A 15,556-nucleotide genomic window follows, 5' to 3' on the forward strand; every position below is an offset into this window, starting at 1 on the left:
TTACCTGATAACCATTAGGATGTATTTGGTGATTTGATATGCAGGCAGAGAAGAAAGGCAGAAACAAGTCCAACTGGACATCAACTTTTAGTTCAAGGTCCCATAATTAGCAAATTCTGTTTTGCCAATATCAACCATCTCTGTATCAGTAACTTTAGTTCATACCTTGACATACAACAGTTGTCTTGTGTCTCCCACCTTCAAGATCCCCAACATTCCCAAACCCTACAAACCACTACACATTCACTGAAAACTTACCTCTACAGAATAGATTGCCCCTACAAGTGTTATAGCACTGCCTCCACCTGACAAGTCTAGCGCTGCTCACTACATCCTTTGACCTATTTTATCTATTCCCTATTAAATTTCAGTAAAAGAAGATGAAAATTTAAAAAAATACAGTTTCACTGTCAAATTTAATGGAATTTACAGTTGTGGCCAAAAGTATTGACACCCCTGCAATTCTGTCAGATAATACTCAGTTTCTTCCTGAAAATGATTGCAAACACAAATTGTTTGGTATTATTATCTTCATTTAATTTGTCTTAAATGAAAAAACACAAAAAGAATTGTCCTAAAGCTAAATTGGATATAGTTCCACACCAAACATAAAAAAGAGGGTGGACAAAAGTATTGGCACTGTTCGAAAAATCATGTGATGCTTCTCTAATTTGTGCAATTAACAGCACCTGTAACTTACCTGTGGCACCTAACAGGTGTTGGCAATAACTAAATCACACTTGCAGCCAGTTGACATGGATTAAAGTTGACTCAACCTCTGTCCTGTTCAACTACCTTTTCCCTTAGATCTGTTGACAATTCTTTTGCTTTGCCCATGACTCACAATCCAGAAATGTCAGTGGCTTCATGAAAAATGCAAGAGTCTCTCTGGATCCCAGAAACTCGCTCAGCTTTTATGCACACACACTGATCACAAGCAAACAGGTCACATCCAGGTGAGGATGTTACCTTTAGTAGCCATTCAAACCCATTTGTGTCATTTTCTGCACATGTTATCAGGCCAAAATCACCAGGGTATGTAAACTTTTGAGCAGGGTCATTTGGATGTTTTGGGTTGTCATTATAATTTAAAAAGAGAAAACAAAGTAGTTTGACAATAAATGGCTTCACCCAACCACTAACCATGAGTGGAGAAAAAGTTTTGGTGTTATCATTCATATTCTCTGAAAAAAGTCCAAGAAAGCAAAAATTCTGCAGAGTATGTAAACTTTTGAGCACAACTGTATATTGCCTTGCTGTGTGCATGAGCACTAATTCTTATGCTTAATATACCCAAATCCTTTCAATTGTTAAGAAACGTTATTAACAAAAGTTAATTGTAAAACATTTCAAAATTACCTGTAGGTAAACCATGTAAAACACTGCTTTTTATACACCAGTTGAGTAATTTATTTCATCCTACCTGAGCTACATGTGTACATTCTCCCCCTTCATTAAAGGAATTTGGATCATGTGATCACCAGTCTGACCACCAGCGTAGACAGATTTTCTACTTGGCAGTGTCATATACTGTATCTGCTCCATTATTTCTGTGTAATATAAGAGAGCAGTTAAATATGGTAGATGAGACAGGCTGAAGCTGCACCACGTAGGATACACTGAGACTGCTGTATACATCACATAGGAGGCACTGAGACTACTGTACATACATTACATAAGAGACATTGAGATTGCTGGATATATGCACAAAAAAGAATACACTGAGACTGCTGTGTATATATATATATAAAACACCTTATTATTATTTTTTTTAAAGCATCATTTATTCTAGAGTGCTGGACATGTGCAAAGGGGGTTACATACAAAATACAAATATAAATTACAATGAACAAACTAACAATTACAGAATGGAACAGAGGGGGAGATGACTCTGTCTTTGCAGGCTTACAGTCTACAAGATAATGGGGAAAACCAAAAGCAAAACACAAAACAAATATCCTGGAATAAAAAAGTAAAAAAATATTGCAAAAATTGCATGAAGGTAGTAATAATAGTAATAATAAGGGTATTTAGTTAACATAATTTTGATCAAAATAATGTAGAAGCCATCCCGCCACGTCACGGCAACCCTTGTGGGACAGTCCTAACTCTTGTATTTAAAACCTTTCCACTTGTCAAGTGACGTAAATGTGAACAAGGACAGAGGGACTGAACCACCAGTAATAGTATAGGCCAGACAGGATGGATTTTCCAACTCAGAAACAGGGCGGTCACACCCTTATATGCACAGAATGCACAATGAAACAAATGAGAAACTGGGTCTGAGCAGAAAAAGTAAATTAATGTGCATGCAAAATGTAATTGCATATGAACACATGACCTTTACACAGAGAAAACCAAAAGCAAAACACAAAACAAATATCCTGGAATAAAAAAGTAAAAAAATATTGCAAAAATTGCATGAAGGTAGTAATAATAGTAATAATAAGGGTATTTAGTTAACATAATTTTGATCAAAATAATGTAGAAGCCATCCCGCCACGTCACGGCAACCCTTGTGGGACAGTCCTAACTCTTGTATTTAAAACCTTTCCACTTGTCAAGTGACGTAAATGTGAACAAGGACAGAGGGACTGAACCACCAGTAATAGTATAGGCCAGACAGGATGGATTTTCCAACTCAGAAACAGGGCGGTCACACCCTTATATGCACAGAATGCACAATGAAACAAATGAGAAACTGGGTCTGAGCAGAAAAAGTAAATTAATGTGCATGCAAAATGTAATTGCATATGAACACATGACCTTTACACAGAGAAAACCAAAAGCAAAACACAAAACAAATATCCTGGAATAAAAAAGTAAAAAAATATTGCAAAAATTGCATGAAGGTAGTAATAATAGTAATAATAAGGGTATTTAGTTAACATAATTTTGATCAAAATAATGTAGAAGCCATCCCGCCACGTCACGGCAACCCTTGTGGGACAGTCCTAACTCTTGTATTTAAAACCTTTCCACTTGTCAAGTGACGTAAATGTGAACAAGGACAGAGGGACTGAACCACCAGTAATAGTATAGGCCAGACAGGATGGATTTTCCAACTCAGAAACAGGGCGGTCACACCCTTATATGCACAGAATGCACAATGAAACAAATGAGAAACTGGGTCTGAGCAGAAAAAGTAAATTAATGTGCATGCAAAATGTAATTGCATATGAACACATGACCTTTACACAGAGAAAACCAAAAGCAAAACACAAAACAAATATCCTGGAATAAAAAAGTAAAAAAATATTGCAAAAATTGCATGAAGGTAGTAATAATAGTAATAATAAGGGTATTTAGTTAACATAATTTTGATCAAAATAATGTAGAAGCCATCCCGCCACGTCACGGCAACCCTTGTGGGACAGTCCTAACTCTTGTATTTAAAACCTTTCCACTTGTCAAGTGACGTAAATGTGAACAAGGACAGAGGGACTGAACCACCAGTAATAGTATAGGCCAGACAGGATGGATTTTCCAACTCAGAAACAGGGCGGTCACACCCTTATATGCACAGAATGCACAATGAAACAAATGAGAAACTGGGTCTGAGCAGAAAAAGTAAATTAATGTGCATGCAAAATGTAATTGCATATGAACACATGACCTTTACACAGAGAAAACCAAAAGCAAAACACAAAACAAATATCCTGGAATAAAAAAGTAAAAAAATATTGCAAAAATTGCATGAAGGTAGTAATAATAGTAATAATAAGGGTATTTAGTTAACATAATTTTGATCAAAATAATGTAGAAGCCATCCCGCCACGTCACGGCAACCCTTGTGGGACAGTCCTAACTCTTGTATTTAAAACCTTTCCACTTGTCAAGTGACGTAAATGTGAACAAGGACAGAGGGACTGAACCACCAGTAATAGTATAGGCCAGACAGGATGGATTTTCCAACTCAGAAACAGGGCGGTCACACCCTTATATGCACAGAATGCACAATGAAACAAATGAGAAACTGGGTCTGAGCAGAAAAAGTAAATTAATGTGCATGCAAAATGTAATTGCATATGAACACATGACCTTTACACAGAGAAAACCAAAAGCAAAACACAAAACAAATATCCTGGAATAAAAAAGTAAAAAAATATTGCAAAAATTGCATGAAGGTAGTAATAATAGTAATAATAAGGGTATTTAGTTAACATAATTTTGATCAAAATAATGTAGAAGCCATCCCGCCACGTCACGGCAACCCTTGTGGGACAGTCCTAACTCTTGTATTTAAATACAAGAGTTAGGACTGTCCCACAAGGGTTGCCGTGACGTGGCGGGATGGCTTCTACATTATTTTGATCAAAATTATGTTAACTAAATACCCTTATTATTACTATTATTACTACCTTCATGCAATTTTTGCAATATTTTTTTACTTTTTTATTCCAGGATATTTGTTTTGTGTTTTGCTTTTGGTTTTCTCTGTGTAAAGGTCATGTGTTCATATGCAATTACATTTTGCATGCACATTAATTTACTTTTTCTGCTCAGACCCAGTTTCTCATTTGTTTCATTGTGCATTCTGTGCATATAAGGGTGTGACCGCCCTGTTTCTGAGTTGGAAAATCCATCCTGTCTGGCCTATACTATTACTGGTGGTTCAGTCCCTCTGTCCTTGTTCACATTTACGTCACTTGACAAGTGGAAAGGTTTTAAATACAAGAGTTAGGACTGTCCCACAAGGGTTGCCGTGACGTGGCGGGATGGCTTCTACATTATTTTGATCAAAATTATGTTAACTAAATACCCTTATTATTACTATTATTACTACCTTCATGCAATTTTTGCAATATTTTTTTACTTTTTTATTCCAGGATATTTGTTTTGTGTTTTGCTTTTGGTTTTCTCTGTGTAAAGGTCATGTGTTCATATGCAATTACATTTTGCATGCACATTAATTTACTTTTTCTGCTCAGACCCAGTTTCTCATTTGTTTCATTGTGCATTCTGTGCATATAAGGGTGTGACCGCCCTGTTTCTGAGTTGGAAAATCCATCCTGTCTGGCCTATACTATTACTGGTGGTTCAGTCCCTCTGTCCTTGTTCACATTTACGTCACTTGACAAGTGGAAAGGTTTTAAATACAAGAGTTAGGACTGTCCCACAAGGGTTGCCGTGACGTGGCGGGATGGCTTCTACATTATTTTGATCAAAATTATGTTAACTAAATACCCTTATTATTACTATTATTACTACCTTCATGCAATTTTTGCAATATTTTTTTACTTTTTTATTCCAGGATATTTGTTTTGTGTTTTGCTTTTGGTTTTCTCTGTGTAAAGGTCATGTGTTCATATGCAATTACATTTTGCATGCACATTAATTTACTTTTTCTGCTCAGACCCAGTTTCTCATTTGTTTCATTGTGCATTCTGTGCATATAAGGGTGTGACCGCCCTGTTTCTGAGTTGGAAAATCCATCCTGTCTGGCCTATACTATTACTGGTGGTTCAGTCCCTCTGTCCTTGTTCACATTTACGTCACTTGACAAGTGGAAAGGTTTTAAATACAAGAGTTAGGACTGTCCCACAAGGGTTGCCGTGACGTGGCGGGATGGCTTCTACATTATTTTGATCAAAATTATGTTAACTAAATACCCTTATTATTACTATTATTACTACCTTCATGCAATTTTTGCAATATTTTTTTACTTTTTTATTCCAGGATATTTGTTTTGTGTTTTGCTTTTGGTTTTCTCTGTGTAAAGGTCATGTGTTCATATGCAATTACATTTTGCATGCACATTAATTTACTTTTTCTGCTCAGACCCAGTTTCTCATTTGTTTCATTGTGCATTCTGTGCATATAAGGGTGTGACCGCCCTGTTTCTGAGTTGGAAAATCCATCCTGTCTGGCCTATACTATTACTGGTGGTTCAGTCCCTCTGTCCTTGTTCACATTTACGTCACTTGACAAGTGGAAAGGTTTTAAATACAAGAGTTAGGACTGTCCCACAAGGGTTGCCGTGACGTGGCGGGATGGCTTCTACATTATTTTGATCAAAATTATGTTCACTAAATACCCTTATTATTACTATTATTACTACCTTCATGCAATTTTTGCAATATTTTTTTACTTTTTTATTCCAGGATATTTGTTTTGTGTTTTGCTTTTGGTTTTCTCTGTGTAAAGGTCATGTGTTCATATGCAATTACATTTTGCATGCACATTAATTTACTTTTTCTGCTCAGACCCAGTTTCTCATTTGTTTCATTGTGCATTCTGTGCATATAAGGGTGTGACCGCCCTGTTTCTGAGTTGGAAAATCCATCCTGTCTGGCCTATACTATTACTGGTGGTTCAGTCCCTCTGTCCTTGTTCACATTTACGTCACTTGACAAGTGGAAAGGTTTTAAATACAAGAGTTAGGACTGTCCCACAAGGGTTGCCGTGACGTGGCGGGATGGCTTCTACATTATTTTGATCAAAATTATGTTAACTAAATACCCTTATTATTACTATTATTACTACCTTCATGCAATTTTTGCAATATTTTTTTACTTTTTTATTCCAGGATATTTGTTTTGTGTTTTGCTTTTGGTTTTCTCTGTGTAAAGGTCATGTGTTCATATGCAATTACATTTTGCATGCACATTAATTTACTTTTTCTGCTCAGACCCAGTTTCTCATTTGTTTCATTGTGCATTCTGTGCATATAAGGGTGTGACCGCCCTGTTTCTGAGTTGGAAAATCCATCCTGTCTGGCCTATACTATTACTGGTGGTTCAGTCCCTCTGTCCTTGTTCACATTTACGTCACTTGACAAGTGGAAAGGTTTTAAATACAAGAGTTAGGACTGTCCCACAAGGGTTGCCGTGACATGGCGGGATGGCTTCTACATTATTTTGATCAAAATTATGTTAACTAAATACCCTTATTATTACTATTATTACTACCTTCATGCAATTTTTGCAATATTTTTTTACTTTTTTATTCCAGGATATTTGTTTTGTGTTTTGCTTTTGGTTTTCTCTGTGTAAAGGTCATGTGTTCATATGCAATTACATTTTGCATGCACATTAATTTACTTTTTCTGCTCAGACCCAGTTTCTCAAGATAATGGGGAAGTAGACAGTAGGTTGGGGTTTGCAGCCACTCTTCTGCGGTGAGGTGGCAATTGGATCATTTCAGGCTGCAAGCTTTCTTGAAGAGATGAGTTTTCAAGTCCCATCTGAAGGTTCTGAATGTGATGGATACTGAGACTGCTGTGTATACATCACATAGTGATACACTGACACTGCTGTATGCAATACATAGGATACACTGAGACTATTTTTTAAATCACATATGATACACTGAGACTGCTGTATACAATACATAGGATACACTGAGACTACTGCACCTGTGTATATCCCATAGAATACACTGAAATTGTGCTACATACATAACAGAATACAATTAGACTATGCTATACACATCACAATATATACATTGAGAATATTGTTTACATCACAAAGGATACACGGAGACTGATGTATATACATCACATAGGATACTGACATTGCTGTATACAATACATAGGATACACCGAGAGTACTATATATTCCATAGAATATACTGAAATTGTGCTATATACATAACATAGAATACAAATAGACTATGCTATACACATCACAATATATACATTGAGACTCTTGTATAAATCACATAGGATACACAGAGACTGATGTATATACATCACATATGATACTGACATTGCTGTATACAATACATAGGATACACTGAGAGTACTGTATATATTCCATAGGATACATTGAAACTGTACAATATACATAACATAGCATACAATTAGACTATGCTATACACATCACAATATATACTCTGAGATTCTTGTATACATCATATAGGATACACAGAGACTGCTTTATATACATCACATAGAATACACTGTGATTTCTACTATACAATATAAATAACTTAGGATACTCCTAGACTGCTATTACATAGGAGACATAGGACATACATCACATAGAGATATATCATATAGGAGAAGCTGAGACTATTGTAAACATTACATTTGAAAGCCCAAGATTTATGTAAACATCACATAGGATACACTGAGCCTGCTGTACACATCACATAGGGTGAACTGAGACTGCTGTATATACATCACATACTGACAGACTGCTGTGTGCATCAGATATGATATATTGAGGCTGCTATATATGCATATAGGATACACTGAGACTCCTGTATACATCACATAGGATACACTGAGACTGCTTTATATACATTACATTGCAGACACTGAGACTACTGTATAAACATCATATAGGATACACTTAGGCTATGTGCACACACTGCAGATTCACCTGCGGGTTTTTCCATGCAGAACCGCAGGTAAAACCGCAGGTAAAGTGACCTGCGGTTTTCCTGCCGTTTGGCCTGTGGTTTTGCCCTGCGGTTTCACACCTCTACTATGTTAAAGGTGTGAAACCGCAGCGGAATCCGCAGAAACAATTGACATGCTGCGGTTTATAAACCGCAGCAAAACCACATGGAAAAAAACGCAGTCTGAGCACAGCGGTTTTTAAAACCCATAGGGTTACATGGTACTGTACCATGTCTGCGGAACTGCTGCAGTTCCGCAGGGCCAAAACTGCAGCGGAACCGCAGCAAAGACCGCAGCGTGTGCACATAGCCTAAGCCTGCTTTATATACATCACATAGGATACAATGAGACTCTGCTTTATACATCACCTAGGATACACTGAGACTGCTGAATATGTAACATAGGATGCACTGAAACTATACATCAGGGGACAGTAACTCTATTAAACTGACTTAACATTGGTTGCCATTAGATAGGCGCAAGGTCAATGTGATGAGACTCTGGCATCATAGGAAGTACAATCTGCAATAAAGAAACCATATCAGAGGAAAAAAAGGAATCCAAATTACAGACAAGCCAGACATGGCATGTCAACTAAAACAAATATATGCAAGGCATATGCAAAATCTCAACATTATTCTTTGATAGTAGTATATAAGCAAGAAAAATTAGCCGGAGTGCTTCTTTAAACCCACTTAAATATTTTATACCTCTCGTACATTCTGTATACTGATTTTATTGTAGTCTTCACTGCTTTCCCTGAGTTAGTGATAGAGAATAATCGCAGTGTTATGGGCAAGATGATATCCATATAAGAGAGTGTATGTCATCACAGGTCCTCACCTCTCTCAGGCATGTGGTTGAATACATCTATAAATAAATGTATGGTTTCCTGCTTTATCTCATATACAGTGGGTATGTAAAGTATTCAGACCCCTTTAAATTTTTCACTCTTTGTTTCATTGCAGCCATTTGGTAAATTCAAAAAAGTTCAATTTTTTTCTCATTAATGTACATTCTGCACCCCATCTTGACTGAAGAAAAACAGAAATATAGAAATTTTTGCAAATTTATTAAAAAAGAAAAACTGAAATATCACATGGCAAGTATTCAGACCCTTTGCTCAGTATTGCGTAGAAGCTCCCTTTTGAGCTAGTACAGCCATGAGTTTTCTTGGGAATGATGCAACAAGTTTTTCACACCTGGGTTTGGGGATCCTCTGCCATTCTTCCTTACAGATCCTCTCCAGTTCCATCAGGTTGGATGCAGAAAGTTGGTGGACAGCCATTTTCAGGTCTCTCCAGAAATGCTCAGTTGGGTTTAGGTCAGGGCTCTGGCTGGGCCAGTCAAGAATAGTCACAGAGTTTTTCTGAAGCCGCTCCTTTGTTATTTTACCTGTGTGCTTAGGGTCATTGTCTGTTGGAAGGTGAACCTTCGGCCAAGTCTGAGGTCCAGAGCACTCTGGAAGGGGTTTTCATCCAGGATATCTCTGTACTTGGCCGCATTTATGTTTCCTTCAATTACAGCCAGTTGTCCTGTCCCTGCAGCTGAAAAACACCCCCATAGCATGATGCTGCCACCACCATGTTTCGCTGGTGGGATTGTATTGGGCAGGTGATGAGCAGTGCCTGGTTTTCTCCACACATATCCCTTAGAATTATCACCAAAAAGTTCTATCTTCATCTCATCAGACCAGAGACTCTTATTTCTCATAGTCTGGGAGTCCTTTATGTGTTTTTCAGCAAACTCTATGCTGGCTTTCATATGTCAGCCACTGAGGAGAGGCTTCCGTCGGGCCACTCTGCCATAAAGTCCCGATTGGTGGAGGGCTGCAGTGATAGTTGACTTTGTGGAACTTTCTCCCATCTCCCTACTGCACCTGTGGAGCTCAGCCACAGTGATCTTGGGGTTCTTCTTTACCTCTCTCACCAAGGCTCTTCTCCCACGATTGCTCAGTTTGGCTGGACGGCCAGTTCTAGGAAGACTTCTGGTGGTCCCAAACTTCTTCCATTTAAGGATTATGGAGGTCACTGTGCTCTTAGGAACCTTGAGTACTGCAGAAATTCTTTTGTAACCTTGGCCAGATCTGTGCCTTGCCACAATTCTATCTCTGAGCTTCTTTGGCCAGTTCTTTTGACCTCTTGATTCCCATTTGGTCTGACATGCACTGTGAGCTGTCAGGTCTTATATAGACAGGTGTGCACCTTTACAAATCAAGTCCTATCAGTTTAATTAAACACAGCTGGACTACAATGAAGGAGTAGAACCATCTCAAGGAGGATCACAAGGAAATGGACAGCATGTGACTTAAATATGAGTGTCTGAGCAAAGGGTCTGAATACTTATGACCATGTGATATTTCAGTTTTTCTTTTTTAATAAATTTGCAAAAATTTCTACATTTCTGATTTTTTTCAGTCAAGATGGGGTGCAAAGTGTACATTAATGAGGAAAAAATGAACATTTTTGCATTTACCAAATGTCTGCAATGAAACAAAGAGACAAAGAGAGAAAAATGTAAAGGGGTCTGTACACTTTCCGAACCCACTTTATCTCCTGTTTTGATATCATCCAGATACAAGCTTAAGTTCTTGCTGGTGTATTTATCTTCATACTGTTTAAATGAATTGTGTTTTAGGTTTACTGGTCCTTTGCGTCACATAGACAACTGCAATACACATGGACAGATCCCAAGTTCTAATATGATAATAGGACATATGAGACTTATAAACAGACCCCTTCTGAATGGAATGCAGATCACCTACTGCTGTAGTTGTTTCTTTGTTTAGATTATTCTTCAAATAGTAGTTCTTATTGGTTATATAGGAATTGATAAAAGGCCATATTTAATATGTAATTTAATGTAGCTCAGAATTTGTGCTATATAATTGTTCCTTAGTTCATTACTTAATATAATTCCAAATGACAACACAACTATCACGGTGTAATTAAAGAGGACCTGTCACTTGCTCCAAAAACTGAACTAAATACCTTATTAAAATCCTCAAGTTCCTCTCATTCTGCAGTTTGTTTCATGTGTGTGCTGTGTCACTCCATTGTAAAGATATTCAAGTTAGATGAATTCGTCAGGAGCACAGTACATGAAATTTCTGCTTGCGGACCAACTGGTTATTTCTTCACAGTCTTCTCTGGGGTCCTGCGCTTTCACACATCCTTCCTAGACCCTGGCAATGACAGTTCAGCAGTAACTGTAACTGCTAGAGAGCTAGATCAGCTGCTGATCTGTGATTGGCAGTGTCTGAGAAGGAGGGGTGAAAGCGCACGTTCCTAAAGAAGACTCTCAAGAAACACCCAATTGCACTGTAAGCAGAGATTTCACATACTGCGCTCCAAAAGCAACAAATGTGAATATTTCTGCAAAGGATGAATGCAGCGCAAAACAGAAAAGAGCGGCAGAATCAGAGGCGCTCAGAGATTTTTACAAATTATTTGACTCAGGGTTTTGTTTAGCAAGTAATCGGTCCTATTTAAATTGTTTCCAGGATGCAAGTCAGAAAGAAAATTGCTCAAAACCCTCAGTAGGTAAAATTAACCAGATTTGTATCCTCTTCTGAAAATTATTTGAAAGTCCCATTGCCTAACCTCCATACAGTTAATATGCAAAACCATTCATTACCAAAAATGAAAGAGGATTTGTCACTAGGAAAGACCCTTTTAAGGCCCCTCTTAATATATATATATATATATATATATATATATATATATATATATATATATATATATATTATCAACTCAAACACTTGCTTGGTTGTTTATGTAAGTTCAAAATAAGTAGAGAAAGCCATGCACACATGTTGCCCCTCCATCTACCTTCTGCCTGGATGCTGTTGTTGTCTTAGAGTAGCATAACTTGGAGCTCATGCAGCCTAATACATAATTAGTAACAGGGCCCCCAACTATCACAGTTCTTTAATAGTAGGTTTTCTTGAATGAGTGAAAGGGACCTTTTTGGCCCTTCTAAGCTCCATGGCTGGGTGCAACTATAAACTCTTTCCCCCTATAGTTCCTTTTTAAAGGGGTGAGGAAACCCCCCAGAAAAGAAACAAAGAGGTCCATGAGGTTAAAAATTATCAATCTTTATTCGGTATTATAAAAATAAAAATTAGTAATTAAAGGTACTGAAAAAAGAGGAAATGCTTTCAAAGAAAGTGAGGCTGACAATATCATTAAATAATACAAATATCTAAGTTATAAATTCCAAAACCACTATAACCTTGCTAATATTAATGCTCAAGTGGCTAAAATCCATTTCATATATGTAACGGCATTTTTATATAGCGGGTTAAATAATCTTTAAGGAGAAATTATAGTAGTAAGTATTTTCTGATAAAGGCTCCTAATGTTCAGTCATTACTATTGTGTAAGACAAGTATTGACAAGCTCTTAATTTAAAACTATATATCAGATCACAATAGAAATATATTAATCTAAAACATGTCAATATCAGAACTAGTAATGTTATTGCATATAGCCCACAACAATAAAGTGACAGTAATCACGTTCATTGAAGTGCAATAGTGCAGAGTGTCTGTCCGCGAGTTGATAAGATGCAATGTATATGAGAGCTTTAAGGTGCCATAAGATAAGCGAATTCCAACAATAGGAACAAATAACTGCCAAATATAAATGTCATATGAACCTACTCACGTTGTCAGCCACAGCACCTCTCACCCCGACGCATGTTTCGCATTGGTTCTTCCAGGGATGTTTTTTGGGGATTTCCTCTCCCCTTTAAAAAGTATATATTCTATTGGTGAAGAGCCATATGCTCATATTAGTTAGACACGTATGTTGTTACCAACTATAGTCACACCCATGTTGCCATATAAGGAGGGGAGGGCACAGACAGACAAGGGTCCCTGTGCAAGAACATTATATGCCCTTTGCAGTCCAAAACCATAATTCACCACTTTATGTGCTGTTTTGTAAGTGAAAGCAGGCCCCTTACTTGTTTGGCTCCTGTGCAGCTACACAAGTTGCACCAATGGTATGTCCGCCACTGCCTACAAGAAAGGACAAGGGTCAGTAAACCCCCATTCAAGACATAACTGCATATCCCATATCTCTAAGACTTTGCCATAAATATCCAAGTTGGGAGTAACCTACTATTGATAATAGTTAATATCTAGAAAAGAGATACAGAAACAGCCAGGTGAGCACTCTCTAATGTCTCCAAATAAGAAGGAACTGAGCAATACTGTATTGCAAAGTAGCTCTCCTCCATTAGAGAATAAACAGTTTCTCTAGTGCCACGTAAGCTATTCTGTAATGCAGTATACAACAACCTAATAAACAGCCTTCAAAGATGACTATGGACGTCAACCAAACCATCTGTAGACAGCATTCTTTTGACATATTGCTCATCTACAGATTAGGGCTCTGGGTGGCTGGGTGAGAAGTAGCCCATAGGGTCTGACCGATTTCCCTAGGCACAATTCAAGGCTCTGGTTGAATATTGACTTATAAGACAGCTAGGAATAGGTGGCAATAATACGCACCTTGTTCTTTCTGGAGGAGAGCTTGTTTGCATACCTTTTTCAGGGAGACATAGCCAGTAAAACTCCCAACACCAGCAGGATCTCCACAAAGTAACCTATTTACCTCCATGATCTCCTTTGTATTTTGAGTGTTTTTATCCTACCCTATCCCGATGTGCCTTTTATGGCATTTTAAAGCATATGAACAGGAGTGGACTTAGCGAGGCAACCACTTAACGCCTTTTAATATGATTAAAAAATCTATTTCATTACAATATAATCTTTAGTTTTAATTTGTGCTCACGTAATACGCCCCACTGCACAATCAGGATGATATATGTAGATACAAATTGTCAGCCGTCTATAAACAGAGCAAAAGAAAAATAAATAAACTAAATACATGAGCAGATTTTTTTCACAACTTGAGATTGCTTATGCAAAATCTAATGAGCTGCCGTTACCAGTTTGCTTAAGGCTTCATCAGGGCAGATACATATATAAAAAGCTTTTACTGACGTATCACAATCAGGCTTCAGTTTTGCCTTCGCTTTAATAAACTATCCTGAATTTACAGTTTGAGAGATTCTTTATGCTGCATCACCATGTCTGTAATATTTGTGTAACATGTTTTATACTAAAAAAAAAGTATTATTTTATTACTTTGAAAAGCAAACAACATTGAGAGAGGTGTTTTTGAAAATCCTAAAGGAACATTACTAATGTGTTATATTCATAACACAGGCTTTTATCTTTTTAGATTTGATTTTCTTTCACGGCTCAGAATAAATAGTTCATGTATGTTAGATTCTGGAGAAGTGAATAGGAAAAGTATCCTCTTCTTATGTTTTTTTCATAATTTGAAGAAAAAAAAGTTGTATGTCCATCAAGTTCAAGCAAGGGTGGGAAAGGATGTTCTTGAAGGGAAGGGGTGTGGGGTAACTTTAAAACTTTGTATCATGTAGTGACATATTTAAAATACAAATGCAATAGTGGACATAGGCTTCTTCATTTCTGTTACTGAATCATAAGTGTTTTGTACAAATCAAATTAGAACCTTTGTAGCCTTATGAAATTGTATTTATTTTTTTTAATATTGAGCTCCATTTGAACCACATATAGAACAATATTTATTGCAACTTTAAGAAAATTATGTGAATGTTCTGTTGAATCCAGACTCAAGGCTATGTGCACACGGTGCGGATTTACCCGCAGATTTTTCCGAGCGGATTTTGTAAAATCCGCAGGTAAATCCGCAGGTCAATAGACCGGTGGTTTAGCTGCGGATTAGCCTGCGGTTTTGCCCCGCGGTTTATCACCTCCACAATGGAGGAGATGGCAAACCGCAGCGGAATTCGCAGAAAAGAATGACATGTCAATTCTTTCTGCGCGGAAAAATCCGCACCGTCTGCACAGCGGTTTCCATTTCCCATAGGCTAGAATGGTACTGTACATCACCTGCAGTTCTACTGTGGATCCGCAGGGCCAAATCCTCTGCGGATCCGCAGCAGAATCCGCACCGTGTGCACATAGCCTTAGTGTTTTAGTGACAACTCATACTGATTTATAACAGCCCCAAAAAAAGTTTTTAAGCTGAAATGCCTGTCTGACACTTCTACATGATACAATCGCATGTGAGCAGTACATTTAGCCTTTCAGATGACTTCCTGACTAAGTATTTGCTCTATGACAAACTAGAAAAGAGAAGTCCAGTT

The sequence above is a fragment of the Dendrobates tinctorius genome, unplaced genomic scaffold, assembly GCF_039654945.1.
Source record: "Dendrobates tinctorius isolate UK_male_01 unplaced genomic scaffold, ASM3965494v1 ptg000056l, whole genome shotgun sequence".
Lineage (NCBI taxonomy): Eukaryota > Metazoa > Chordata > Amphibia > Anura > Dendrobatidae > Dendrobates > Dendrobates tinctorius.